Raw genomic sequence first — 27,120 nt, 5'->3', positions numbered from 1 at the left:
TGTCAGAGAAAGTAGGAGATGTTACCATGAGCTGGAGATGGTGTGCTGATGGGGGCCTGTTTCTGATGAGAACAGAGCAGACTCGGGGAGGGCTTGCAGTGAGACAACCCAGAAAAGTTCCTATTGGTGTTTGTGTATGTGTGTGTGTGTGTTTTTATTTGCTGAAATAAAATGAAATCGACATGATTAAAAGGAGCAGTGGCATTTTGTGCCCCTGAAGTCATTACATGGGGAGTCCGGTGTGTTCTTCTCATCATTTTTGGTTGGCTAGAACATTTTTCAGATCACTTTTAGCTATCATTGTCCTTCTTCACTAGCCCTCAGCACTGCATGTGCCAGAGTGGTGCTCTGGTTCTCATTCTCTTCCTCTGTGTCTGTCCTTACTAAATATATAAACCTTTAAAAAAAATTTTTGTATCCTGGCAGCTGGAGAGATATCTCAACTAGCAGAGCACTGGACTGAGGTTCCTGGTTTGATCCCTGGCACTGCATGTACCAGAGTGGGGCTCTGAATTCTCTTTTCTCTCCTTTCTGCCTCATGAAATTCTCTCATATGTAATAAATTAGATAAATCTTAAAAAAAAATTTACCTCTATCCTTTTTTCTACTTTTTTTTTTTTGGCAGAGCTGGGGTCTCATGCATCCATGATGTCAGCACCAGAACCGCCTCTGGTGCCCTAACACTTCCCCTGAGATGCCCGGGCTCAAAGCTAGGTGGCACACAGGAGGAGGCAGCCCCCAAATTTTAATCTTTGTTGCTAGTTTTTTAAAAAATTAAGTGATTTTACATTTGTTCCCTTTCTCAAGCCCAAGATCTTCCCGCCCCCCCCATGTGCATAGACACACACATACACACAGAGACACACATACACACATATATACACAGACTCACACACACATACAGACACACACACACACACACACACACAGGTTTACCTGCTATCCCCTTATTCATATCAGGTGGGCGACTGCCTCTCCCTGGACTGTGTGCCTCCACTGCCTTTTTTATTTCCTTCCTTTTTCCCTTCCTTCCTTTTTGTTCCAGACATGCAGTTTGCACATATGCAATTCCACCCTTCTCAGGCCAAGTTCTTTTTTGTTTGTTTTGTTTTGTTTGCATTCTTTTTACTTTGGACAGAGACACAGGCAGAGAGGGAGAGAAGTAGAAAGGGAGAAACACCACAGCACTGTAGCACCATCACTAGACCCCCCCCCCAGTGTCACTGAAGCACCATCACTAGACCCCCGCCCCAGTGTCACTGAAGCACCATCACTAGACACCCCCCCCCCAGTGTCACTGAAGCACCATCACTAGACCCCCCGCCCCAGTGTCACTGAAGCACCATCACTAGACTCCCCGCCCCAGTGTGGAGGTGCTTCCTTACAGTGCTGGGGTTCAAATCCGAGGGCTTTGCACATGACAAAGTGAGTGCTGTACTGAGTGAAGTAGCACCTGGTCCCGGCTATATTTTCTTTTCTTTGTCTCATTCCTCTAGTTCTTCTCTGACAATGCCAAACAGATGACTATATTGGAGTCAAAATGCGTTGGGCTCTGGGAAAAGGAGATAAAAGGAATTTTTGTGTACCATGCATACTGACCACACATGAGGCACCACTCAGCACCGTGGAGAACAGAATGGGGCTGTGGTGGTGCCTCTCCTCTCCCCCTCTCTAAAATTTGTTCATCTCTCTCTCTCTCACACACACACACACACACATTATTTTTTTACCAGAGCACTGCTCAGCTGTCTTATGGTGATGCTGAGGATTGAAGATTTAACCGAGGGTTTTGTTTGTTTGCATTTCAGATAAATGTAAAGGCATAGAAGCAAAGAGAGAGAGCGTGTAAAAGAGACTACAGTACCAAAGCTTCTTTCAGTGTGGTGGGGTCCCAGCTCAAACCTGGGTCGCATGATATGCAAGTGGGCTATTCCGCCAGTGTGGAATTTTTGTGTACTTGCATTAGCTGAGTTGTCCCAAATACACAAAGCCAGGCAAGGCCAACTCAGTTGTCTCAAGCAAGATACCCTGAGGACCCCAAAGGCACAATGGCTGTAGTCAGGGCTTACGCTGCCATTTAGTCTCCCTGGTGCAGAGACCAGTTCTCCTTGTGCTGCAGGGTGACTGCAAGGTGACCTCAGGGTTCAAGCATCTCATCCTGAAGCAAGAAGGCGGTTCCCTCAAGCATATAATTTTAGTCTTTGTTGTTGTCTCATAATGCCAGAGATGGAACCCGGAGGCTCAGTACACAGTGCGAGTTTTCCAGCAGTTGAGCCAACTCCACAGCCTCTTTCCTCATTTATCTAAATTTTTGTTGCCAAGAGTTTTCACTGAGGCTTCATGCCTGTATACTTACTCTGCTCCTGGCAGACTCTTTGTTGTTGTCTCAGATAGAGGGTGAAAGATAGGGAGAGAAAGCCAGAGGAAAAAAGACATCACTATCCCGCCTATGCATGGTGCTCCCACACAGTGACCAGGGGCTCAAATCTGGGTTCTTGCACATGGAAGAGTGAGTCATCTGCTCGTTGCTTGCACTGCTCCTTCCCCAATCCCTGCCCCTTCTTTACAGCTACAAAGTCATATGGACGGGGACAGATGTTGCTGGGTGATGGTGCACCTGGATAAGTGCACATAGTTCAGATGGCAACGACCCACACAAGGACCCGGGTTCGAGCTCCCAGTCCCAACCTGCAGGGGAAAAGCTTCTGCATGTCTGCAAATGAAGCATGTCTGCAGGTACCTCTGTTTCTCCATCCTCTCTCAATTTCTCTCTGTCCTATCCAATAAAATGGAAAAAGGGGGAGGGGGAATGCCCACCAGGAGCAGTGAATCTGTGTAGTGTCAGCACAGAGCCCCCAGCGATAACCCTGGAGGCCAAAAAATAAAAATAAATATGGACCAAAATATAGTCAAGGCATTCTCCTACTAAGCAACGTTTTGCCTTGCTTCCAATATTTTGTTGATTCAAATAATACCACTAGGAATAAAACTGTATATGTTCCTTTCTGTTTATTTTCAGGGTAAACTCCTAGACATGAATCTCTGAGTCAAAGTGAATAAACATATTTTATTTAGTCAGATATAGTTTCCTTCTCACAAGGGAACTGGGAAGGGTAGGGACACGGTCGAGAGGGTGGTGGTAGCTCTCTATTACCAATCAAGAAAGTTTCTGCTTTTGACAGTCTAATAGCTCAGAAATGTTGGATCTGTTGTTTTAATTTGCCCCTTTTTTTTTTTGTTATTGGAGAGAGAAATTGAGAGAGATGAGGAAGATAGAGAGGAAGAGAGACGCCTGCAGAGCTGCTTCACTGCCTGTGAAGCGACTCCCCTGCAGCTGGGGAGCCAGGGCCTCAAACCGGGATCCTTATGGCGGTCCCTGCGCTTTGCACCACGTGCACTTAACCCGCTGCACTACCGCCCGACTCCCGCCTTTTTCTTATAAAAAAAGGTTGAGGACCAAAGAGACTAAACTCCATGCTTTGCCATGTGGACCAGCACCACAAGGGAGTGTCAAGAGCATTAGAGGAAGTTCCAGTACTGTGTTGTCTTCTCTAGCTGAATAAAAGCTGTGTGTGTGTGTGTGTGTGTGTGTGTGTGTGTGTGTGTGTGTGTGTGTGTGTGTGAGAAATATTTAGAGACTCGGCACGTCTTTCCTCCTTTTCTTTTCTTTCCCCCTTTTCATTCTGTCTTTTCCGGTTTAACACACCGACCTGTGCACATTACTGATTATCATGGTCATCATACGGAGCACATGCCCCATAGTTCTCCAGCAACAGGGAGTAACTTACTAATGGGGTCTGAGAATCTAGGTAATTTCTAGAAATGCCTGTCCAAGAAACAAAACAAAACAACAACAACAAACAGCATTAGTGAAAACCAAATCCGAGAACTAGACCCTCGGCAAGCCAACGCTACAGAATCCGTTAACAGACTGTGATATACATACAACAAGGAAACAGAGACAACAAACCCGACTGCCCAATCACGTTCATGACTGCTATGCCTCTGCGGAGCTTCATTGGTTTAAATTCTTGTCAATCTTTCTGGATGGCGAAGTTCTCGCTTACCATTGGGTACATGTTGCCATTGTCCCCGCTGAGTCCCGGAAGTCTAGTCGCGTGTTCCCAGTGATCGACAGCAGCTTTGGTCCAATGAGAAACTAGGGATTTGGCTGCCGCAGGGGCTGCGGGGTGGCGGAGGTTGGTCTCTGCCTTTGCGAGTGCGGCTGGTCTAGTCACCCTCGGCAGGTGCTTGAAACCAAGGTCCCTGCCCCCCAGGCGGCGCCTCTCCTCGGGTCCCCATTGAGGCTGCCTTGGAGCCTAAGCCGCCCCGGGAGCGCCCTTGAGAGGGGTGCAGACCACAGCCCCGCTGCTACACGTGGGCACCCTGGCCACTGCACCAGGACAAAGCCCCGCAAGCCCTTCTCTCCCGCAGCTGCACAACCCCCCTCCTTTAATTTTTTTCTTTTTTATTCTCTCACTGAGTATGTCCTTAATGTTGGGCTGACCTCAAGAAGGTGCTGGGCCAAATGAGTCACACCTGTCCTCATCGCCTCCGCTTGCCCTTTCAGGGTGCGCCCCAGGGACTAAGCGTAAAATCACATTGAACTCGCTGCTTGGCCTGAAAGATGAAGGCGGTTCTGCAACCCAGATTCTGCCCACGGTTGACTGCGCCCTCTCGGATCCCCACCAACTCTCATCCTTTGGGTTTAGGCTAGAGTGGCCTGGGTCCTCTACAGACATACGGTGGGCTGGGTGGTGGGGGAGTCTCAGTCCAGGCTAAGAGTAGTTCCATGGGGAACTAACTGAGCCTGCCACTAGAACTGTTGCTATTAGTGTTTTTTTCAATCTCCTTTTTCCTCACTCTTTAAAATGCATTCATTACTTTTTGTTCAGTTCTCCAAAAAGGGAACAGGTTACAAAGATGGACTCTCATTTAGCTCCTTCAAAAGCTTATCATAGGTACTTCAGAGCTGTGTTAGTTGGTGTCTGCATCTCTCTTGTGAATCAGCTTCAATGACAACTGAGAGTTAAATTTCATTGAGAGGAGGCAGCTGGCAAGGGGGATAAAATTAAGAAAATTGTACCAGGAAGAAAAGATTCAATGAAAGAAATGAGAACGAGAGGCAAAGCAAACAGGATTCAAATTGGAGTGTAGAGTATGTGAACTGGCGCATTTATACTTCCAGACATTCGAACTTAGTTCCTACTTTCAGGGCTAGGTGAGATGAATGTTCACCAACTTTCCAAAACATGCTAAGTGCAGAGAGCACTGTGTACTTTACAAATGAATGTTCTCGCATAGATCTTCAAAAGCTCTAAGGAATGTAACATTCTCATTTATAGAATAGGCAGAAAATATCAAGGCTAACCCAATTAAAAAGCGAGCAAGAAAGCTGAATAGACATTTCTGCAGAGAAGATACACAGCCGATAAGCACATGAAAAGATGCTCAACATGCAAATCAAAACTGCAGTAAGACACCATTTACACCTGCTGAAAGTGATGACACTGTAGGAAAAGTTGGAGCCCTCCTGTTCTCGTGATGGGACTGCACAGTTGGCCTTAGAAAATAGTAGCCCTTCTTCTAAGTATTAAATTGCCAAGTCACTTCACAGTTCTGCTCTAAGGTATGTAGTCAAGAGATATGGAAACATGGGGAAGGAGGATCATTTGTCCTGTTCCAGCATATAACTTGCATGCCTGAGGTCCAGAAGAAGCAGATTCAACCCTGGTACCATCATATGCCAGAGCTGAGCAATGCTCTGGTCTCTCTCTCTTTTGAACTCTTTCTTTTTTTATTTTCCCTTTTGTTGCCCTTATTTTTTATTGTTGTTGTAGTTATTATTGTTGTTGTTATTGATGTTGTCGTTGTTGGATAGGATAGAGAGATATGGAGAGAGGAGGGGAAGACAGAAAGGGGGAGAGAAAGATAGACACCTGCAGACCTGCTTCACCACCTGTGAAGCAACTCTCCTGCAGGTGGGGAGCCGGGGGCTCGAACTGGCAAAACAATGCACTATCCAACTGAGCTGTTTCACCTATTCCTCACACCCTTCTTTTCATCAAACCTCAATCTTGAATTTGTATGGGGTGATGACCATTCTGTTTGCTTTCTGTGAATAAGGGACAGACATAGTCTCAGTTTAGAGAGCCTGGTCCCATGGCCATGTAATGATCCTTGAAGCAGTCCTGTAGGGGAGTCTCCTAGTTAAGCTAATTTCATGTCTAAGCAGAGGAATTTCTATGGAGACAAAAGAAAAAAAGGGGGGGAGTCAGGCGGTAGCGCATCAGGTTAAGTGCACGTGGACCAGCGTAAGGATCCCTGTTCAAGCCCCGGGCTCCCTACCTGCAGGGGAGTCACTTCACAGGCGGTGAAGCAGGTCTGCAGGGGTCTGTCTTTCTCTTCCCCTCTCTCTCTTCCCCTCCTCTCTTGATTTCTCTCTGTCCTATCCAACAATGACAACATCAATAGCAACAACAATAATAATAACTACAACAACAATAAAAAACAACAAGGGCAACAAAAGGGAAGATAATTATTTAAAAAAAAGAAAAAAAAGAATTCAAATATCCAGCCAGGTGTTTCATTGCAATGACTGTCACAAGAGAGACTTCCAGTTGTCTAGGTCCCAGCACCTTCTGGTGACAGGTTTTCCTTGTTTGCTGTGTCTCTGATGTCACAATCCTTGTGGTGACGCCTCCCTGGTCCACATCATGCTTTCCAGCCACAGCTCACAACTCCAGGTCCAGCTGCATCTCCACCTCAAGGCATAATTAATGTAAGTCAAACAGATTGGGAGAAAGCAAACAAAACAACAACAAAACCCAGAAATGTTAGTTCAGAAGGTCACAACCAGACATTCGAAGACTTTCTCGATCCATTCCAGTTGAGATTCATTCATTTTAGACAAAAGCTACAAGAAAAACTTCAACCGAAAAGATTAGGAAAATTTGAAACATGTTTTTCTCGGTAGCGTCACCTCATTTCACTAAACGGCTATGGGGGGAAAAAGCAATAATGATCCTTTGCATATTAAATCTAGTCAGAATAAATCAGGCAGCTATTTTGCATAAGCACAATAAGAATAGAAAATAGCGGGGCTCAGGCTGTGGTGCACACGGTTAAGGACACACAGTGCAGGGAGTCAGGTGGTAGCACAGCAGGTTAAGTGCAAGTGGTGCAAAGCACAAGGACCTGTTTAAGGATCCCAGTTCAAGCCCCCGGCTCCCCACCTGCAGGGGAGTCGCTTCACAGGTGGTGAAGCAGGTCTGCAGGTGTCTGTCTTTCTCCACCCCCCCCCCCGTCTTCCCCTTCTCTCTCCGTTTCTGTCCTATCTAACAATGACAACAATAGTAACTACTACAACAATAAAAAACAAGGGCCCATCTGCAACAGGGATGCTTCACAAGCTGTGAAGCAGGTCTGCAAGTGTCTTATCTTTCTCCCTGTTTCTATATCCCCTCCTCTCTCAATTTCTCTGTCCTATCCTATATATATATATATATATATATATATATATATATATATATATATATATGGAAAAAATGGTCACCAGGAGCCATGGATTCATAGTGCTGGCACTGAGCTCCTGTGATAAATCTAGAGGAACAAAAAAAGGTTACTATCAGAAAATTAACTGGTACAATCTCATGATTTAATAATCCATGACCTTACTCATAACTTGTCAGCTGTCCCAACAATGTGATTACTATCATTTACTATTAATATTACTGCTGCTACTACTACTACTACTCTATTCTAATCCAGGATCAAGACTTGCATTCCATTTTCTGGAATGGCTCCTCTGACTCTGTCATTTGCAGCCTTCACATTTTTGAAGAGCACAGGTCAGTTATTTAGTAGATTCTGTGAATTTCTAACACTGTGATTAGCTTTTGGTAGCTTCCCTGATTTCTGTGTAGCTCCAGGAAGGCCAACTCTGGTTTCCTCATGGTACTGGAGACCCTGTTTGGGTAGGGGGGTGGGTGTGGCTGGACAGCAGTTTCAGACTGACCTTGATGAGCCAGTTTTACTGACTAGGAAAATCTGGAGGACTGAGGCCAGAAAGATGATTCAGGGAAATAGAACTTGCATGCCAGCACCCAGCCCTGCTTGTTTGTTTGTTTGTTTGTTTGTTTTAAATAAAAGGACTGGAAGCCGACTCACCCAGTAGAGCACACATATTATCATTAGTTAGCACTTGAATTAGAGCCCTTGGTTCTCACATGGGAGCATCGTGCAAAGGACAAACTTCAGAGTGAAGCAGTGCTATGGTGTTTCTCCTCCTCCTCTTCCTTTCCCTTTCCCTTTCCCTTTCCCTCTCCCTCTCTCTTTCTTTTCACCCTCTATTTGAAATTAAGAAAAATATAATCCACCAGGAGCCATGGAATTATGCAGGCATGAAGCCCGAGTGAGACCCTGGCAGCAGAGAAAAGGAAAAAGGAACATCAGGGAATCTGTGAGCTGTGCCCCTTGGAATGCTATGGTACGTATGTATGGCTCCTTCCCTATAACCCTTGAGTGGTTTTCTTCCTTATTCTTCCCCCCCCCACCAACAACTTTCACATCTTCATTGAGAAAATGTTGGCTTCCAAGGCACCCATGCGGTAGGGTGTAATTTCATACCTCTTCCAGGAATATGTTGCCATGCCACGTCCACCATCAGAATGCTGGGCTACCGGTGGCTCAGTGGGTTAAGTGCACATGACACTATCAAAATACAACCAGGGCTGGGAAGACAGCATAATGGTTCTGCAAAAGACTTTTGTGCTTGAGGCTCCAAGGTCTCCAGGTTCAACCTCCTACACCTCCATTGTAGAGCTAAGGAGTTCTATGGTTGAAAAACAGAATTATTTATTTTTTTAAAAACACTTATTTATTTATTCCCTTTTGTTGCCCTTATTTTATTTTTGTAGTTATTATTGATGTCATTGTTGTTGGATAGGACAGAGAGAAATGGAGAGAGGAGGTGAAGACAGAGATGGAGAGAGAAAGATAGACACCTGCAGATCTGCTTCACCACTTGTGAAGAAAAAAAAATTTTTTTAAGGAGTGGGGTTGATAGCATTTTTTAAATATATATATTTATTTATTCCCTTTTGTTGCCCTTGTTGTTTTATTGTTGTAGTTATTATTGATGTCGTTGTTGTTGGATAGGACAGAGAGAAATCGAGAGGAGGGGAAGACAGAGAGGGGGAGAGAAAGACAGACACCTGCAGACCAGCTTCACCGCCTGTGAAGGGACTCCCCTACAGGTGGGGAGCCCGGGGCTTGAACCGGGATCCTTACGCTGGTCCTTGCGCTTTGCGCCACGTGCGCTTAACCCGCTGCGCTGCCACCTGACTCCCTGCATTTTTTTTTTTTAAGTCAAAGCACTGCTCACCTCTGGCTTATGACAGTGCTGGGAAATTGAACCTGGGAGCTTTGGTTCCTCAGGCATAAACATTTCCTTGTTTCCCTACCATGCTATCTTCCCCAGCCCATTACCCTTTTTTTTTTTTTTTATGCTAGCTCTTGATATGTATCAAGGCTTGGGAGATTCATTTACTCGTTCTCCCCTCATATTACTAATCTTTCTGTAGTCACTGGAAATATATACGGAACTGGAGCTTGAAGAGGCTGTCAAGGAAGTGCTAGAATGCCTTATTCTGTCCTTTCATCTCAGGTTCTATAAGGTGACCAAGCAAAACAGAACCCAGACTGTAATGAGGGCTCCGATATACCACGCTGTGGAGACTGTCCTCCTGCCCAGGTCTGCGGCTGATTGTCCTTGGCAGAGTTCTGCCTGCTGGAGACAGAGGGCTTCTGCTCTGGGAAGGGCAGCCCTGATGTTCAGCGATCCTCCCTCCTACACTTGGGGCTTCTCTGCTTCTTCTTCTAGCATTTGCCCTTCTTCCGTAGCCAGTCAACAGCGTCAGGTTGAGCCTGATGTAAAGTTTTGAGACCTCCTTTGAATCTGGAGAGGTGGCAGTCATTGACTATGTAGGGCTTCTCTAAATGGAATATATATTATAAGACAGGTGCTTGTTTGTTGGTTTGTTTTCCCCACAGCACTGCTCAACTCTAGTTTCAGCAGGTGTTGTGGATTCAACCCAGGACTTTAGAGCCTCAGGCATGAGAGTTATAAGCTGTCTCTCCAGCCCACAGCTTCTCTAAATGAGAACAAGCTTCTTAGGCCACAGGTAATCTTAGGCCCTGGTTCTCTACCACTGTCCTTGGGGCCACATCAGGCAGGGAAACAAAAAGCCTGAAGGGAAAAAAGCCACCTTGGGGGGTTTGCCTGCTCTCATGGAGTTAAGGCCACTTGGTTTCTAGGTGGAAGAGTAGTAGGACTGTCCCCTTTGCTGTGAGGGGAAACAGGCAGGAGGCAGAGCTCCAAGTGTCCCGAGAGAAGGGAGCTAGGGGCATCAGGAAGGAGAGTGAACATAAGGTTCAAATAGGAATCTGTGCAACTCTTGGTGAGTCAACTAAAATTTCCAACGTTTTCTTTTTATATTTATGCATTTTATTTGTTAAAGTTTGTCTTACCCTTTGGAACTTTTTTAAAATTTTATTTATTTATTTATTTATTCATGAAGAAGATAGGAGGAGAGAGAGATAACCAGACATCACTCTGGTACATGTGCTGCCGGGGATCAAACATAGGACCTCATGCTCGAAAGACAAAGGATTTATCCACTGCATTACCTCCCAGACCAATCCTTTGCAACTTTGGTTCCAGACAACCTTTGGTGCTTCAAACAAGGAAGTCATTTTGCATAATCATTATGCTTCTCCACAACACCCAGTTTTCTGTCTTCCTTCCTTCCTTCCTTCCTTCCTTCCTTCCTTCCTTCCTTACCATAGCACTGCTCAGCTCTGCCTTATGGTGGTGGTGGGGGGATTGAACCGGGGACTTCAGAGCCTCAGGCATGAGAGTTTCTTTGCATAACCATTATGCTACCTACCCCCACTCTTCTCTCTTTCCTCCCTCCCTCCCTTTCTTTCCTCCCTCCTCTCTCTTTCTCTTTCTTCCTTTCTTTCTCTTTCCTCTTCCTTTCTTTCTTTCTTTCTTTCTTTCTTTCTTTCTTTCTTTCTTTCTGTTTTCTATTGTCTAAGTGCTGTTTTCAACAAAGCCACATCTTGGGTACTTTCTGTCACTTTGCAGAAACTGAGACCCAGGCTCATTGTTTTAAAATTTATTGGCGTGTCTGACTCAGGGTTCATCACTTCCTCTCCTCAGCAGCACACATTTTGTGGAGAATAGGGAAACTGTTGGGGAGTGGACAAAGTCTTGTTCTATGCTACCCCCTTATTTATTTATTTATTTTTAAGATTTATTTATGAGAAAGAAAGAGAACCAGAGCATTACTCTGGCACATGTGATGCTGGGGATCAAACTTGGGACCTTATCTTAGTAAGTCCAGTGCTGTAGCCACAGTGCCACTTCCATACCTGTTGAGTTCTTCCAGAAGCTCCTCCTCTTCTTCTAGTGTTTGCCCTTCTTCCGTAGCCAGTCAACAGCGTCAGGTTGAGCCTGATGTAAAGTTTCGAGACCTCCTTTGAATCTGGAGAGGTGGCAGTCGTTGACTATGTGGGTCATAGTCTGTCTGGAGCCGCAGGGGCAGTTCGGGTTGTCTCTGGCTCCCCAGCGATGGAACATAGCGGCGCACCGGCCATGGCCTGTTCGATAGCGATTGAGGAGGGCCCAATCATAACGTGCCAGGTCAAAGCCGGGTTGACGCTCGCAGGGGTCTGTGATGAGGTGTTTGTTCTTTACCTCAGCTGACTGCCAACTCTGTTTCCAAGAGTCTGGAACAGAGAAGTTCAGTGTGGGCGTAGGGGACCAGATTGGGTGACGAGACGTCAAGCGTTGGACAGGGTGGGCGAAGATATCCGTGTATATTGGCAGGTCCAGTCGAGCGTAGACGTGGGAAATGAACTTAGATGATGCCGCATCCCGACGAATATCTGGCGGGGCGATGTTGCTAAGAACTGGCAGCCATGGAACCGGGGTGGAATGGATGGTTCCAGAAATGATCCTCATGGAGGAATATAATTGGGAATCGACCAAGTGGACATGGGGGCTACAGAACCATCCTGGGGCACAGTATTCTGCAGTGGAATAGCATAATGCCAGAGATGATGATCGTAGTGTGGAAGCGCTCGCACCCCATGAGGAGCTGGCCAGTCTTGATGTGATTCCTCGCGCCCACCTTTGCTGCAATTTTTATGAGATGTTCGTGAAATGACAGGGTGCGATCGAGAGTGACGCCAAGATAGACTGGCTGGGCTTCATGCCGGATTCTCGTATCGCCAAGCTGCACATTAAGCTCACGCGAGGCCGAGGCATGGCGTAGATGGAGAAGATCGAAATGGGTAGCAGTGCAGTGCCAAGGCTGGCCTGCAGGTGGTGCTAGGGTCCCTTTTCTGTAGGTGGATCTGTCAACATTCTTTTCCCTTTTCTTTTCTTTTCTTTTCTTTTCTTTTCTTTTCTTTTCTTTTCCTTTCTCTTCTTCCCTTTTCCATTTAAAAATTTTCTAATATTTATTTATTTATTTATTTTCTTTTTGTTGCCCTTGTTTTACTGTTGTAGTTGTTGTCATTGTTGGATAGGACAGAGAGAAATGGAGAGAGGAGGGGGAGACAGAGAGGGGGAGAGACAGATAGACACCTGCAGACCTGCTTCACTGCTTGAGAAGTGACTCCCCTGCAGGTGGGGGGGTGGGGAAGGGCCGTGGCTGGAACCGGGATCTTTCTGCTGGTCCTTGTCCTTTACACCACTTGTGCTGCACTAACGCTGGACCCTTTCCTTTCCCTTTCCCTTTCCCTTTCCCTTTCCCTTTCCCCTTACCTTACCTTACCTTAATTTCCCCTCCCCTCCCTACCCCTTCCCTCCCTACCCCTCCCCTCCCTACCCCTCCCCTCCCCTTACCCCTCCCCTCCCCTTACCTCTTTCCTTTCCTTACCCTTTCCCTTCCCTTCCCTTCCCTTCCCCTCCACTCCCCTCCTTTCCTTTTCCTTTCTTTTCTCTTTTCTTTTTCTTTTTTGCCTTCAGGGTTATTGCTAGGGCTCAGTGCCTGCACTATGAACCCATCGCTCCTGTAGACTATTTTTCCCATTTTGTTGATACCCTTGTTGTCATTATTACTATTGTCATTGCTGCCATTGTTGTTGAATAGGACAGAGAGAAATCAAGAGAGGAGGGGAAGACAGAGAGGGGGAGAGAAAGACAACTGCAGACCTGCTTCACCATCTGTGAAGTGATCCCCCCCCCCCGCAGGTGGGGAGTCAGGGCTCAAACCAGGATCCTTACTCCGGTCCTTGCACTCTGCGCCATGTGAACATAACCCGCCACCTACCGCCTGGCCCTCTCTGTCAGCATTCTTATCCTTCCCCCAAAACTACTTGGCATCTTTTGCCCTCAGTTTTGAGTCTTTTTGTTTTTTAAGCATTACATTTTTGCTTATTTAGTTTGGACAGAGACAGAAATTGAGAGGGAAGGATGAGATAGAGAAGGAGAGAGAGACACCTGCAGACCTACTTCATCACTCATGAAGCTCCCTCCACCCCCTGCAGGTGGGGACTAGGGGCTTGAACTAGGTGCACTGTCACATATGCACTCTACCAGCTGAGCTACCGCCCAACCACCCACCCACCCCCTTTTAAAAAATATTTATTTACTTATATTAGAGAGAGCCAAATCAGCACTCTGGCACATGTGATTCTGAGGACTGGCTTACTCCACTTCCCCCAACCCACTGGCCAGTGGCTGCGAAGGGTCAGAGTGGCCCCCTGGGAGTCCTGGGGTGGCTCTGCATGGTGGGGGCAAAGTGCTCAGAGAGACAAGCAGTCAGCTCTGGGAGAGCCTCAGTGGGACAACTCGTTTATTGGGGGAAAAGTCAGGCAAATATAACCATTGCTGGGGGGGGAAGGTTGAAGTAATTATTAACCCAAACACAGAGCAACACAATGTATAGTCACATTTTGACCTTCAGACTATTTGATCACAAGTGAAAGGTTACCATACAAGGTTTGATCACAAGCTTCACAATGTATATTTTTCCAGAGGTAGAATGTAGGCACTTGGGGGGGGGGAAGGCAGCTGACCAATCAGGATGTTTGCTAGTGGTTTTCAAGTTAGCCATACACAGTAATTTATGGTCTTTGTTTAAAAAGGGAGAAAGAGTGGCATGTGTAGAGAGGCACCCATGTGGGGGGGGGGTGTCCAAGTCATAAATTCCAGAGGTCAGGAGGGACCTGCTATATCTCAACCCACAGTGGGGAGGGTCTGGGGTTGACATGCTCAGACTCTCATGGAAACAATGGCCTGGACTTCCCGGGCAGTGGGCCCAGCCCCCAACAGTCTATTTTAGGTCTATTCCAAGGGATCTATGACTTTCCTAGTTCTTGCCTGAGCCTGACAGCTAACATGCAGGTGGGCCCTAAGGTATTGTCTGGAGAGATGGTATCAGAGTTGGAAGAAGGACTAGAAAGCTGGATCAGGGAAAAGAGTAGCTCCAAAATATGGGAAAAGTATGTAAATATGGCTAACTGTAAACCCCATCGACTTGATCTGGGGCCCATAATCAGCACAGGAGCCTGTGTAACCTCTGCATCCCTGTAGGTCTGAGCTCACAGTCTGTGGTCATGGCTAGGAATATTCCAGCACTCATTTCAGGACCTATCTTCCTCGAGTGGTAGAGTATGTTGCCCACCCTCCCTTCAGAGAATAGAAGTCCCTACCATTGTTGATCCACATTGAGGGCAAAGTCCTATAGGGGCCCACAAAGGGGTCCACTATGTTTTTCCTGATGGAGATGACCAGTGACAGTGGAGAGAGCAATCTGTTAGAAGGCTAGGCCCATCATGTCTGTGTGGGAATTCCAGGACTCCCTGAATAGGGCCCCGGGTGATGGGGTAGCCAGGTAGTGACTAAAGAGTCATTGTTAAAGTGTGCCAGTCTCTTGTCCTTATTCAGCTTTTGTAGTCCTTCCTTTGTCTGACAAGGTTAGCCTTGGAGTAATTGAGGGAAGTGAAATAGGAAGTAGGTGAGAAGGCTATCTAGGTCTAAGGAACTATTTGATTAGGTACTTTATGGTGTCCTTTTTAGGTCTTTCTACTTGCTTGCTGCATTTATTAACTCACTGCAAACAGAACAAGTTCTTTTTTATAAGCCTTTTTAAAGATGCCATTTTTGAACTTGAACTTTGGGGATATGGTTAGTAGAAATTTAAATATGATAAAAATTTGTTTTAGGTGGTCTGGGAGGTGGCGTAGTGGCTAAGGCACTAGTCTCTCAAGCATGAGGTCCTGAGTTCAATCCCCGGCAGCACATGTACCAGAGTGATGTCTGGTTCTTTCTCTCTCTCCTACTATATTTCTTATTCATAAATAAATAAAATATTTTTAAAAATAAAAAATCTTTTTTAGTAATCAGAGAAACGGCACTTGCTTTTTATTAGGCATGATTCAGAAGGGATTTGTGAAGGAATGTCTTCTCTTTTACAGATGTCTTCCTTGTTTAAAGGCTTTGTTGTTTGTGCAAGTATGTCAGATAAGATTCTTATTTGGGGTCAAGGGGCAGTGGAATAACTCCCTTGGACAGTGTTCTGCTGAGCCATGTGCTCAACCCAGGTTTGAGCCTGGCCTGCAAGGTAGGAAGAGTTGGTGCTGGACTTGGAAGCATGAGGTCCTGAGTTCTACCCCCAGCACCCTGTGTGCCAGAGTGATGTTCTAATTCTCTCTCTCTCTCTCAATAAATTGAAAAGTATATTTTAAAATATAAATACATACATTAAAATATTTTATTTATTTATTAATGAGAAACATAGAAGGAGAAAGAACCAGACATCACTCTGGTAAATGTGCTGCTGGGGATTGAACTCAGGACCTCATGCTTGAGAGTCCGATGCTTTATCCACTGCGTCACCTCCTGGACCACACAGATACATACTTTTTAAAAATTTCTTTATTGGGGAATTAATGTTTTACATTCAACAGTAAATACAATAGTTTGTACATACATAACATTCCCCAGTTTCCCATATAACAATACAACCCCCACTAGGTCCTCTGTCATCCTTCTTGGACCTGTATTCTCCCCACCCACCCACCCCAGAGTCTTTTACTTTGGTGTGATATGCCAATTCCATTTCAGGTTCTACTTGTGTTGTTTTTTTTTTTTTTTCCTGATCTTGTTTTTCAACTTCTGCCTGAGAGTGAGATCATGCCATATTCATCCTTCTGTTTCTGACTTATTTCACTTAACATGAATTTTTCAAGGTCCATCCAAGATCGGCTGAAAATGGTGAAGTCACCATTTTTTACAGCTGAGTAGTATTCCATTGTGTATATAGACCATAACTTGTTCAGTGACTCATCTGTTGTTGGACAACTGGGTTGCTTCCAGGTTTTGGCTATTACAAATTGTGCTGCTAAGAACATAGGTATACACAGATCTTTTTGGATGAATGTGCTGGGTTCCTTAGGATCTATCCCCAGGAGAGGAATTGCAGGATCATAGGATAGGTCCATTTCTAGCCTTCTGAGAGTTCTCCAGACTGTTCTCCACAGAGGTTGGACCAATTGACATTCCCACCAGCAGTGTAGGAAGGTTCCTTTGACCCCACACCCTCTCCAGCATTTGCTGCTGTTACCTTTTCTGATGTATGACATTCTCACAGGAGTGAAGTGGTATCTTCTCATTGTTGTCTTGATTTGCATTTCTCTGACAATCAGAGACTTGGAGCATTTTTTCATGTGTTTCTCGGCCTTTTGGATCTCTTCTGTGGTGAATATTCTGTCCATGTCCTCCCCCCATTTTTGGATGGGGTTATTTGTTGTCTTGTTGTTGAGTTTGGCAAGCTCATTATATATGTTGGTTATTAACCTCTTGTCTGATGTATGGCATGTAAAGATCTTCTCCCATTCTGTGAGGGGTCTCTTGGTTTGGGTAGTGGTTTCTTTTGCTGTGAAGAAGCTTTTTAATTTGATGTAGTCCCATAGGTTTACATACATTTTTTTAAATAATTTATTTCTTTATTGGGGAATTAATGTTTTACATTCAACAGTAAGTTTACATACATTTTTATTTAAGAACAAAAAGGCCCTTGTCTTTTACTTTCTCACAAGTTCTTCTTAAGAGCCTGGGGTAGGACACCCTAGTGTGTCGGGAAAAGAATCCTGGGGAATGTCAGGTCACAGTGCTACGGGTCACTACCCCTCACCAACATGAAATATCCACCTGTGAGGAAGTTTGGGGAGTGTAATCTAAAGGCCTGAGGACTTTAGTTTATTCTCCTCCCAAGTTCTTTTCCAGGATAAGGCATTTCTTTGTTCACACCTAATCTTATCACTGCAGATGACAGATGAGTATTGGACATTGATGTGTATTTGTTTTGCTTTCTTTTCTTTATTTGCTTTTTTTTATTTTTAAGATAAAGACAGAGAGGCAGTGAGGTGGGGGAAGGAGAGAGAAAGACAAAACAAAGCTCTAAAGCTTCCTTCATTCAGTGAAGTGGGGGCTGGGTTTGAACCTGGATCGCACACATGGCAAAGCAGCACTATATCCAAGTGAACTATTTTGCTGGACCTTGCTTCGCTTTCATTCAACTAATGTGCCACATGTTGACAGAGGAGACTTGTGGGGCCGGGTGGTGGCACACATAATACTAAGCACAAAAGTCCCCTCCCCACCTGCAGGGGGTCACTTCACAGTAGTGAAGCAGGTCAGCAGGTGTTTTATCTTTCTCTCTCCCTAGCTCTGCTCTTTTCTTAGCTTCTTTCTGTCATATCCAATAAGATGGGAAAAAATGAAAATGGCCTCCAGGAGCAGTGGATTCGTAGTGCAGGCACCAAGCCCCAGCGATAACCCTGGAGGCAAAAAAAGAAAGACAAGAGAGAGAGGAGTCAAGTTGAAAGAATGCAGTTCACAGCCTTAGTATTTACTTAGGGAGCATGGCAAAGGGTGCACCACCTTCAGGAAATCCACTACAGGAAGATTATTTCTATCCGGATCAGACCAAGTGCATTTTTTTTTTTTGCCTCCAGGGTTATCTCTGGGACTCGTGCCTGCACTATGAATCCACTGCTCCTAGAGGCCATTTTCCCCATTTTGTTGCCCTTGTTGTTGTTGTTATTGCTGTTATTGTTGTTGTTGGATAGGACAGAGAGAAATTGAGAAAGGAGAGGAAGACAGAGAGGGAGAGCGATAAGACACCTACAGACCTGCTTTACCGCTTGTGAAGTGACTCCCTTGCAGGTGGGGAGCAGGTGGGGGGGCGGGGGGAGGGGACTTGAACCGGGATCCTTACGCCAGTCCTTGTGCTTCGTGCCATGTGTGTTTAGCCCGCTGTGCTACCGCCCTGCCCCCTCTTTTTCTTTTTTACAAGTTTTCCACTTGGGTCCTTTGGCCCACATCATTGTTTATGTAACCATTTGCCAGTGGCGCACGCCATTTAACCAGCTTGTGAAAAGAAGCAAACTAATTACACACAGTTCCTTTGCTGGATGTAATTAGCAGTGCTTCATTATGGGATCACAAATAGAATTCAACACTGATAGCACTTGGAAGGCTTTCTCTCTGCCTTCTGGGTTGAAGGCTCATTCTTACCTGTTGAATTCAACCTGCTCACCTGAATTCAAGCACCATCTGGGCTGTCGCTGTCCCTCCCCTTTTTCTAGGGGGGCTGTTTGTTGTTGTTTGTCTCAGAGCACTGACCTCATTTCTCAATAGCAGTCTGTTCAGAGACAGTAAGATAATTGGGTCTGTTCTCTACATCTAAAAGAAGATTTGCTTGAAAGCTTTAGCTCTCAGAAGTGCACATTTAATTCCACAGCAGACAAGGATGCTGGGTAATCCCCTCCAGGGCCTAATTTTACAACTGCCACCAATAAAGGCATCTGTTTGCTAACTTATGTAACAAGACAGACCTTCTGCCACTAGGAAATGAAAGTCCACTAAGGCTCCTGCACTATCCTCCCTTCTTAGGGAAGCTGTTTGTCTGCAGCCATAGCTCTGACTGGGCATGCGTGGACTCTGCTCCTCCCGCCAGAATGCAGAAGGCATTTCCTCTGCCTCCCTCATTACTTCTTGCTGGTACTTAGCTGTGTAACTCTGAGCAGACGATTCATTAGTGGTTATACAAGGGCACAGACTCTACATGCTAACAAATACAGTTATTCCTCATAACAACCCCAATGAAGCTGGCAATTAAAATACCCATTTCATAGATAAAGTGAGATAAAAAAAGAAAGAAAAGAAAAGAAAGAAAGGGTAAGAGAGGCAAAAGTCACCTTTCTGAGGCCTCAGTGAGGAAATAACACTGGTAAGGTTTCTGTTTTTTTTTCCTCTAGGGTTATCACTGGGGCTCAGTGCCTGCACTACAAATCCACTGCTCCTGGAGGCTATTTTTTTCCCTTTTGTTTCCCTTGTTGTTTATCGCTGTTGTTGTTATTGTTGTTATTGCTGTCATTGTTGGATAGGACAGAGAGAAATCGAGAGGAGGGGAAGACAGGGCAAGAGAAAGATAGACACCTGCAGACCTGCTTCACTGCTTGTGAAGTGACCCCCCTGCAGGTGGGGAGCTGGGGGCTCAAACCAGGGTTCTTATGACCGTCCTTGTGTTTTGCGCCATGTGCACTTAACCAGGTGCGCTACTGCCCAGTGTCCACTGGCAAGGTTTGAACTTAGAGAATCTGGCCTTGGCATCTGCACCACTGCCCTATACAGTCACAAGATATAGCGGAACCTCAGTGTCATCTGCTTGTCTCATGAGCTATTTAGATAGCTTCTAAGGTCCCAAACTGACCTGCAAATATCCCTGATGTCAAACACCTTATTAATGAATTAATCTGTTTATTTGAGAGAGAACCAGAGTATCACTGTGGCACATGCAATGCTGGGAGTTGGACTAGGGACCTCATACTCTTGAATCCCCAATACTTTACCCACTGTGACTTCCTTTTTGTTGCTACTGGGGCCTCACTGCTCTGGACCAACTTTTTTTTCAGATAGAAAGAGGCAGGCTACTATCCATGGAGGGTGGACTCACATGATAAGGAGCAGATGCTCCATAACAATAGATGCTCTGTAACAATCTGCCTGTCCTATAGAGAGCCTGTCCACATAGAAAGCTTACTTTGGAGAGTTGGGCGTCAGTGCAGTGGGTTAAGCACACGTGGCTCAAAGCACAAGGACTGGTGTAAGGATTCCGGTTCGAGCCCCTGGCTCCCCAGTTCGAGCCCCCAGCTCCCCACCTGCAGGGGAGTCACTTCACAGGTGGTGAAGCAGGTCTGCAGGTGTCTGTCTTTCTTCCCCCTCTCTGTCTTCCCTTTTCTCTCCATTTCTCTCTGTCCTATCCAACAATGATGATGTCATTAACAACAATAATAACTACGACAACAATAAAACAACAAGGGCAACGAAAGAGAATTTTTTTTTTTTTTAAAAGAAAGCTTACTTTGAATGGTACATGGGGTGAGGTTTAGACCTTCAAGAATGAGTTTCATTCTCTTGCATGCTCTGGTTTTCCAGGCTTTGAGGGAAAGTAAGTAAAAAAATAAATAAATAACAGATTTGGGCCAGCAAAAAACCTTACTTGGATAGTAGGCTACTTTGCCAAGTATAGAACCCAGGTTGGAACCCAGGTCACCACCATATTGAAGGAATTTTTGATGCTGTGGTCTCTCTCTCTCTCTCTCTCTCTCTCTCTCTGCCTCTCCTCAAAAACAGAAAGAAGAAAGTCCAGGTAGGGCTGGCGCACCTAGCAGGGCACACATAGTACAGTGTACAAGAAACAGGATGTAGAGGAGAGACCAGAGCACCAGTCTCCTTCAGTGCAGTGGGGGTGAGCTAGAACCTGAGTCTCACATATAACAAAGCGGCACACTATCCAGGTGAGCTATTTTGGGAGTATGGACCAAAGTTCTCTATGGGGAGCACAAAGTAGAACGTCTGGCTTCTGTAATTGCTTCTCCACTGGACATGGGTATTGGCAGGTGGATCCATACCCCCAGCCTGTTTCTGTCTTTCCCTAGTGGGGTAGGGGTCTGGGGAGGGGAGGCTCTGGGACACATTGGTGAGGTCTTCTACCCAAGGAAATCAGGATGGCGCCATGGTAGCATCTGCAAGTTGGTGGCTGAAAGGTGATAAAATATAAAACAGGACAAATTGTTTAATCAACAGGAACCCAAAGGTAGGACTAGAGCAGATAAAATTAGGAGTCTCCAGATGGGAAGCAGCTAGGAAGTTGATTTTAAGTATGTTTCAACGGGCCCATGACTTTATCAATTTTTGCCTGAGCCCGACAGCTAACAAACATGCAGGTGGACTAAAAGTATTGTCTGGGAAGATAGTGTCAGAGTTGAGAAAAGGGCCAGGAAGCTGGATTAGGGCAGAGAGTAGCTCCCTTTGTATTCCTTTTTAAAGAGTGCCTCTGACTCAGAGCCTCACTTTTCTGCTTCCCTGGGCTCAGCTCAGTTTCTGCTCTGTAGTGCTTCCAGTGGCTTGCTTCCTTCTTTGACTTGGTCACTCCTCAGAAACAGGCCCAGTCTACAGTCCTCAGCCCACAGCCTTCATTGGTCCTCACACCCGAACCCCTGCCAGGTTGGTCCTGATTCTCATCCTTGCCCGCTCCGACAGGTCAGCTCCGTGTGGTGGCTGGGCTGGCTGTTCAGAGCTGAGTCTGCAACTGCTATGGTGCCTGGTTCTGGGGAATTACGAGTAAGAAGACAAGCCTCCTGCCAACTGAGACAACTTCTCTACAAAGGTGTCTTCAACCTGAGAGTTTTTGAGATTGCAGTCGAATTGCAGTGCAGTTTGCCCATCAAGTCTCATCTATTCCTCCGGGCGCAGGTGGAACCTGGGGCTAGATGGGCCGAGGCTTTCCCGCTTATGACCCACCCCTAGCCTGCCAGTTTTGTGTCCATAGCAGCACCACAAGGGGAGTTCTTTGACTCGTGCCCTTCTTATTTGCCTCTAATGGCCCTGTTGTCTTCTGTCATACCCCTGCACACTGGCTGGCTCTTCCTCCCTCCCTCCTTCCCTCCCTCCCTCCCTCCCTCCTTCCTTCCTTCCTTCCTCTCTTTCTTCCTTTCTCCTTTTTTCTCTCTCTTTCTTTCTTTTTTCCTTTCTTTTTTATATTATTTTGATTAGGAAGAAGATAAACTGAGAGGAAAGGAGGGGGAAGAGAGGACTATTTCACCGTTCATGAAACTGCCCTTCTGCATGTGGGGGCTGGGGGCTTGAACCTGGGTCCTTGCATATGGTAACATGTGCACTTAACTGGGTGTACCACCCCTGGCCCCTTGTTGATAGTTTCTACTCTAGGAGTACAGGCTGTAGTACTCTCTTGATAAATGTAAAATAAATGAATTCACCAGCAAACACTTTGATTCCATGCTGGTGCCGTGATGCTGCATTATATAGCAGACCTGTCTATCATACCAGATCCTCCAAAAGGAGAGGACAAGGGAGGTTACATGACTCAGGAAAGGCGTAGAGGTGACCTGGATGGTGGTACAGTAGCTAGAGTTTTGGATTAGCAAGCCTGTTTAGCAAGTTTGATCCCCAGCTACTTATGTGTCAGATAATGCTCTGGGTTTGTTTGTTTTTCTTTCTCTCCTATAAGTAAACAAATAAACAAACAACCATTCTTTATGATAAGAAATGTCAGCTAAGTCTGCCAGGGCCTGCCTGGTCTTTATGATCTCTTCAATGAAGGCCACAGCAAAGAGGACTCTGAGCACATCATACGATCCAGACTCAGTGTTCCAAGACAAATGCACCCTGTTGGCCATGGCCATCTAGGAGGCAGAACATTCTGTGTGTGAGAAACGCTAGAGCTCACTTAATGTGGAATCCTTGCCTCAGGCACCCTTAATCATCAACCCTTCTTAAACAACAAATAGTCATGAGTTAAAGTTCTTTCTTTTTCTTTTCTTTTTTTTCCTTACCAAACAGCATTCTTTATGCCTTTCTGTTGCTTCCTAAGAAGTTGATGTGTCTGGCAGGGGAGATAGCATAATGGTTTATGCAAACAGACTCTCATGCCTGAGGCTCCTAAGTCCCAGGTTCAATCCCCCGCACCACCATAAGCCAGGACTGAGCAGTACTCTGGTGTTTCCTTCTCTCTCTCTCTCTCTCTGTCTGCATCTATCTCAAAAAGTAAATAAATAAATAAAAAGAAACTGAGACCTTCAGTGCCTCAGAGATGAAAGTCTATATATATATATATATATATATATATATAAAGAATGTTTTAAAAAAAGAAGTTGATGTGTCAGTTGATTCTGTTACAAGCACTATGACTTTTATTTTTATAAATAGTTTCTAAGAAGTTTAATTTATTTATTTTGGATAGACATAAATTCTGAGGGAGGTGGGAGATAGAACGGGAAAGAGAAAGAGAGACACCTGCAGCCCTGCCTGCTTCACCATTTTTGGAAGCTCAACCCCCCCCCAGTAGGTGGGGACAGGGGCTTGAACCAGGGCCCTTGGCACATTGTTAACATGTGTGAGTCACACCTGCGTGTTTGTTTTCTTTTTTTTTTTCTAAAGATTTTATTCATTTATTAATGAGAAAGATAGGAGGAGAGAGAAAGAACAAGACATCACTCTGGTTGGTACATGTGCTGCCGGGGATTGAACTCAGGACCTCATACTTGAGAGTCCAAAGCTTTATCACTGCGCCAACTCCCGGACCACTGTTTATTTGTTTTCTTTACATAGCACAGCTCAGCCCTGGCTTATGGTGAAATTGGGATTTGAACTCAGGGTCTTTGGTGCTTCAGGCATGAAATTCCTTTTGCATGACCACTATACCATTTCCCCCATCCTAAACCAGGGGCTCACAGACATACAACATGTGCTCCACTACTGAGTTACATCCCAGGCCCCACAAGCCACAAATTTATCAGAAACCAGCATGCATCTGTGCCACGTGACAGGTGCTCAGTGCTAGTCAACAATAACCCAGAACTGCCAACGTGCTTTTTCGACTTAACACTGTTTAGACCCCATAGCAAGGTATCTCCACATCTGTTCACATTTGTGATCCAAAGGCAATAGTGTCTGGATGTTGTACAGTGTTGCAGTCTCCTCAGAGACAAGTTCTGCTTTAAAAAGAGTGGGAAGAATTGGAGCAGTGAGTGATTAAGGGAAAAGACTAGTCAGCTTGTCAGTTCCTTTCAGAGTAGCATAATGGTTCTGCAAAAGACTATCATGCCTGAGGCTCTGAGGTCCAAAATTCAATCCCCAGCACCACCTTAATCCAGAGGTGAGCAGTGCACCCCCCTTCCTCTGTGTATCTCCCTCACTCTCCCTCCTTATAGTAAAGTGCATAAAATAACGTTTAAAAAAGAAATACAGGGGCCAGGTGGTGGTGCACCTGGTTGAGCACACATAATGTGCAAGAACCCAGATTCGAGCACCAGTCCCCACCTACAGAAGGGAAGCTTTGGAAACAGAGTAAATGAGAAATCAGTCACAAATTACCTTGTATTATATGACTTCCTTTACATAAAATGTTCAGAATAGTGTCCCAAAAGGCAGTGCAGTAGATAAAGCATTGAACTCTCAAGCTTGAGGTCCCAAGTTGAATCTCAGCAGAAGTATGTCAGAGTGATACTTTGGTTCATGTTCCTCTCTCTCTCTCTCTGTCTTTCTCTCTCTCTCTCATTAATCAACCAATACATCTTTTATTTATGAGGAAGAGGGAGAATCAGAGCATCACTCTAGCACATGTGATCCTGGGGATTAAACTCAGGACCCCATGCTCCAGAGTCTAATGTTTTATCTACCATGCCATGTTCCAGTCCATAAATAAATTTTTAAAAAGGAAATGTGCAGAGAAAGCAAACCTATAGAGGAAATATATTGGTGGTTGCTTCAGCTAGAAGCTGAAGGCCAACAGTTTAGGGAGAGAGTGTTCTGAGCATGATGAAAACAATTCAAATTAGACCATATAATGGTTACTCAACTCTGTAAATATACTAAAATTCATTGAACTGTACACTTAAGTGGGTAAACTATATAGCATACAAATTATATCTCAGTCAAGTTGCTAAAAAATAAAATTAGGGGGCTGGGCGGTAGTGCAGTGGATTAAGCACACATACGAAGCACACAGACTGGCATCAGGATCCTGGTTTGAGCCCCCGGCTCTCCACCTGCAAGGGAGTTGCTTCCTAAGCGGTGAAGCAGGTCTGCAGGTGTCTGTCTTTCTCTCCCCCTCTCCATCTTCCCCTCCTCTCTTGATTTCCCTTTGTCCTATCCGAAAACAACAGCAATAACAATAACAACAAGGGCAACAAAAATGGGAGAAATGGCCCCCAGGAACAGTGGATTCATAGTGCATGCAGGCACCGAGCCCCAGCAATAACCCTGGAGGCAAAAAAAAAAAAAAAAAAAGAATTTGAGAAGACAGGACACATGGGGAACATTGATGCAATTTTTCATTGTAGCCAATAAATTGGCTTTTCAGAAAGTTGAACTTTTCATTTAATCCAGCATCTCTCTAAATCATCAAATTCATACTGACTTAGAAACTGAGAAACCTCATATTTGAGAGTTCAATGCATTATCCACTGGACCTCTTCTCAGGCTACAGAATGGTTATTTTATTTATATTCTTTTTTTTTTTTTTTTCCCTCCAGGGTTATTGCAGGGCTCAGTGCCTGCACCATGAATCCACCGCTCCTGGAGGCCATTTTTCCCCCTTTTTGTTGCCCTAGTTGTTGCAGCCTGGTCGCGGTTATTATTGCCATTGTTGACGTTGCTTTGTTGTTGGATAGGACAGAGAGAAATGGAGAGAGGAGGGGAAGACAGAGAGAGAGGGGGAGAGAAAGATAGACACCTGCAGACCTGCTTCACCGCCCGTGAAGCGACTCCGGGGCTCGAACTGGGATCCTTACGCCGGTCCCTGCGCTTAGCGCCACATGCGCTTAACCCACTGCGCCACCGCCCGACCCCCATTTATATTAATTCTTATAACACACATAGACTACTGTTCCCTTTTTTAAATTCAATGAAATTTTTTTCGAATCTTCTACTTCCCTTAGTAGTGACTTATAGTTCTCTGCATACAGGTCTCCACTTCCTTTATTCAGTTTCTTCCTAGATATCTAATTTTTTGCTGATATTCTAAAAAGTATTGATATCTAGATGTCTTCTAGTTTAATACATAAAAGAATGCCATTCATTGGCTTTTGTATCTTAATTTTGTAGCCTGTCACCTTACTATGCTGCCTAATAAGTTTCAAAGTTTTCTACTAGATTATTTTGCATTTTTTATGTATACTTTCTATCATCTGTGTCTAATGGTAGTTTACTGCTTCTCTTCCAATTCTAAATTTTCTTTATTTATTTGCCTATCTGATTGCTATGGCTAGGACATCAAATGGATCATATAACAGACAGTTTTAACAGCTGATATCAAGAATTCCAGTCCTAGAGTGATTTCTAAGTCACAGTCATTCTAGAAAAAAAAAAAAAAAAAGAACTGCTGGGGAGGCCAGGTGGTGGAGCACACACATTACAGTACACAAGGACCCGGGTTCAAGCCCCTCATCCTCACCTGCAGGGGGAAAGCTTCACAAGTGGTGAAGCAGGTCTTCAGGTATCTCTTGGTCTCTTTCCCTCGCCATCTCCCCTCTCTCTCCCTCTCAGTTTCTGACTCCTCCCAATATTAAATAAAATTAAAATTATTTTAAAAGCTAAAAATTAAAAAAGAGAGAGAGATGGCATGTCATGGCAATTAAAAAAAAAGGAAAAAAATGCTGGATTTAATGAAATAGTGGGCTTTGTTTAGACTTTGTAAATTTGTAAATTCTGTTTGCAGTTGGTCACACATGCAGAAACAACTGTATGTAGCTGGTCAAACTGCAAATTCTGGTCTGTCTCTGACTTCTCTTCTGCTTGTGGAAAAACCCGTTCTTCATTTGCAATTCATTATGCCTACCCTTCACAACAATTTGTGCCAATGCACTTTTTTTTAGTGGGTTACTCTCGTGAGTTGAATAAAACATTTTAACACATTCGTGTTTCATACCTGCATATAGGAGGTATAGTTTCATATAGGAGGTAAATTACTGGAAATTATCTTTTAACAACTCTATCTGTATATAAGTTCTTGTATC

The 27,120-nt window shown here is 44.9% G+C and overlaps 1 long non-coding RNA gene across 1 annotated transcript; it reads left to right on the top strand.

Annotated features, from left to right (window-relative positions):
* The first annotated feature begins 2,574 nt into the window (after nucleotides 1–2,574).
* Nucleotides 2,575–9,863, top strand: LOC132541849 (uncharacterized). The gene is made up of 3 exons (XR_009552942.1): nucleotides 2,575–2,736; nucleotides 8,382–8,488; nucleotides 9,585–9,863. It is a non-coding gene; the product is annotated as an uncharacterized LOC132541849 (long non-coding RNA).
* The last annotated feature ends 17,257 nt before the right edge of the window (nucleotides 9,864–27,120 follow it).

This window comes from Erinaceus europaeus, chromosome 12 (genome assembly GCF_950295315.1).
Source record: "Erinaceus europaeus chromosome 12, mEriEur2.1, whole genome shotgun sequence".
Classification (NCBI taxonomy): domain Eukaryota; kingdom Metazoa; phylum Chordata; class Mammalia; order Eulipotyphla; family Erinaceidae; genus Erinaceus; species Erinaceus europaeus.
This window is presented reverse-complemented; position numbering and strand designations above follow the sequence as displayed.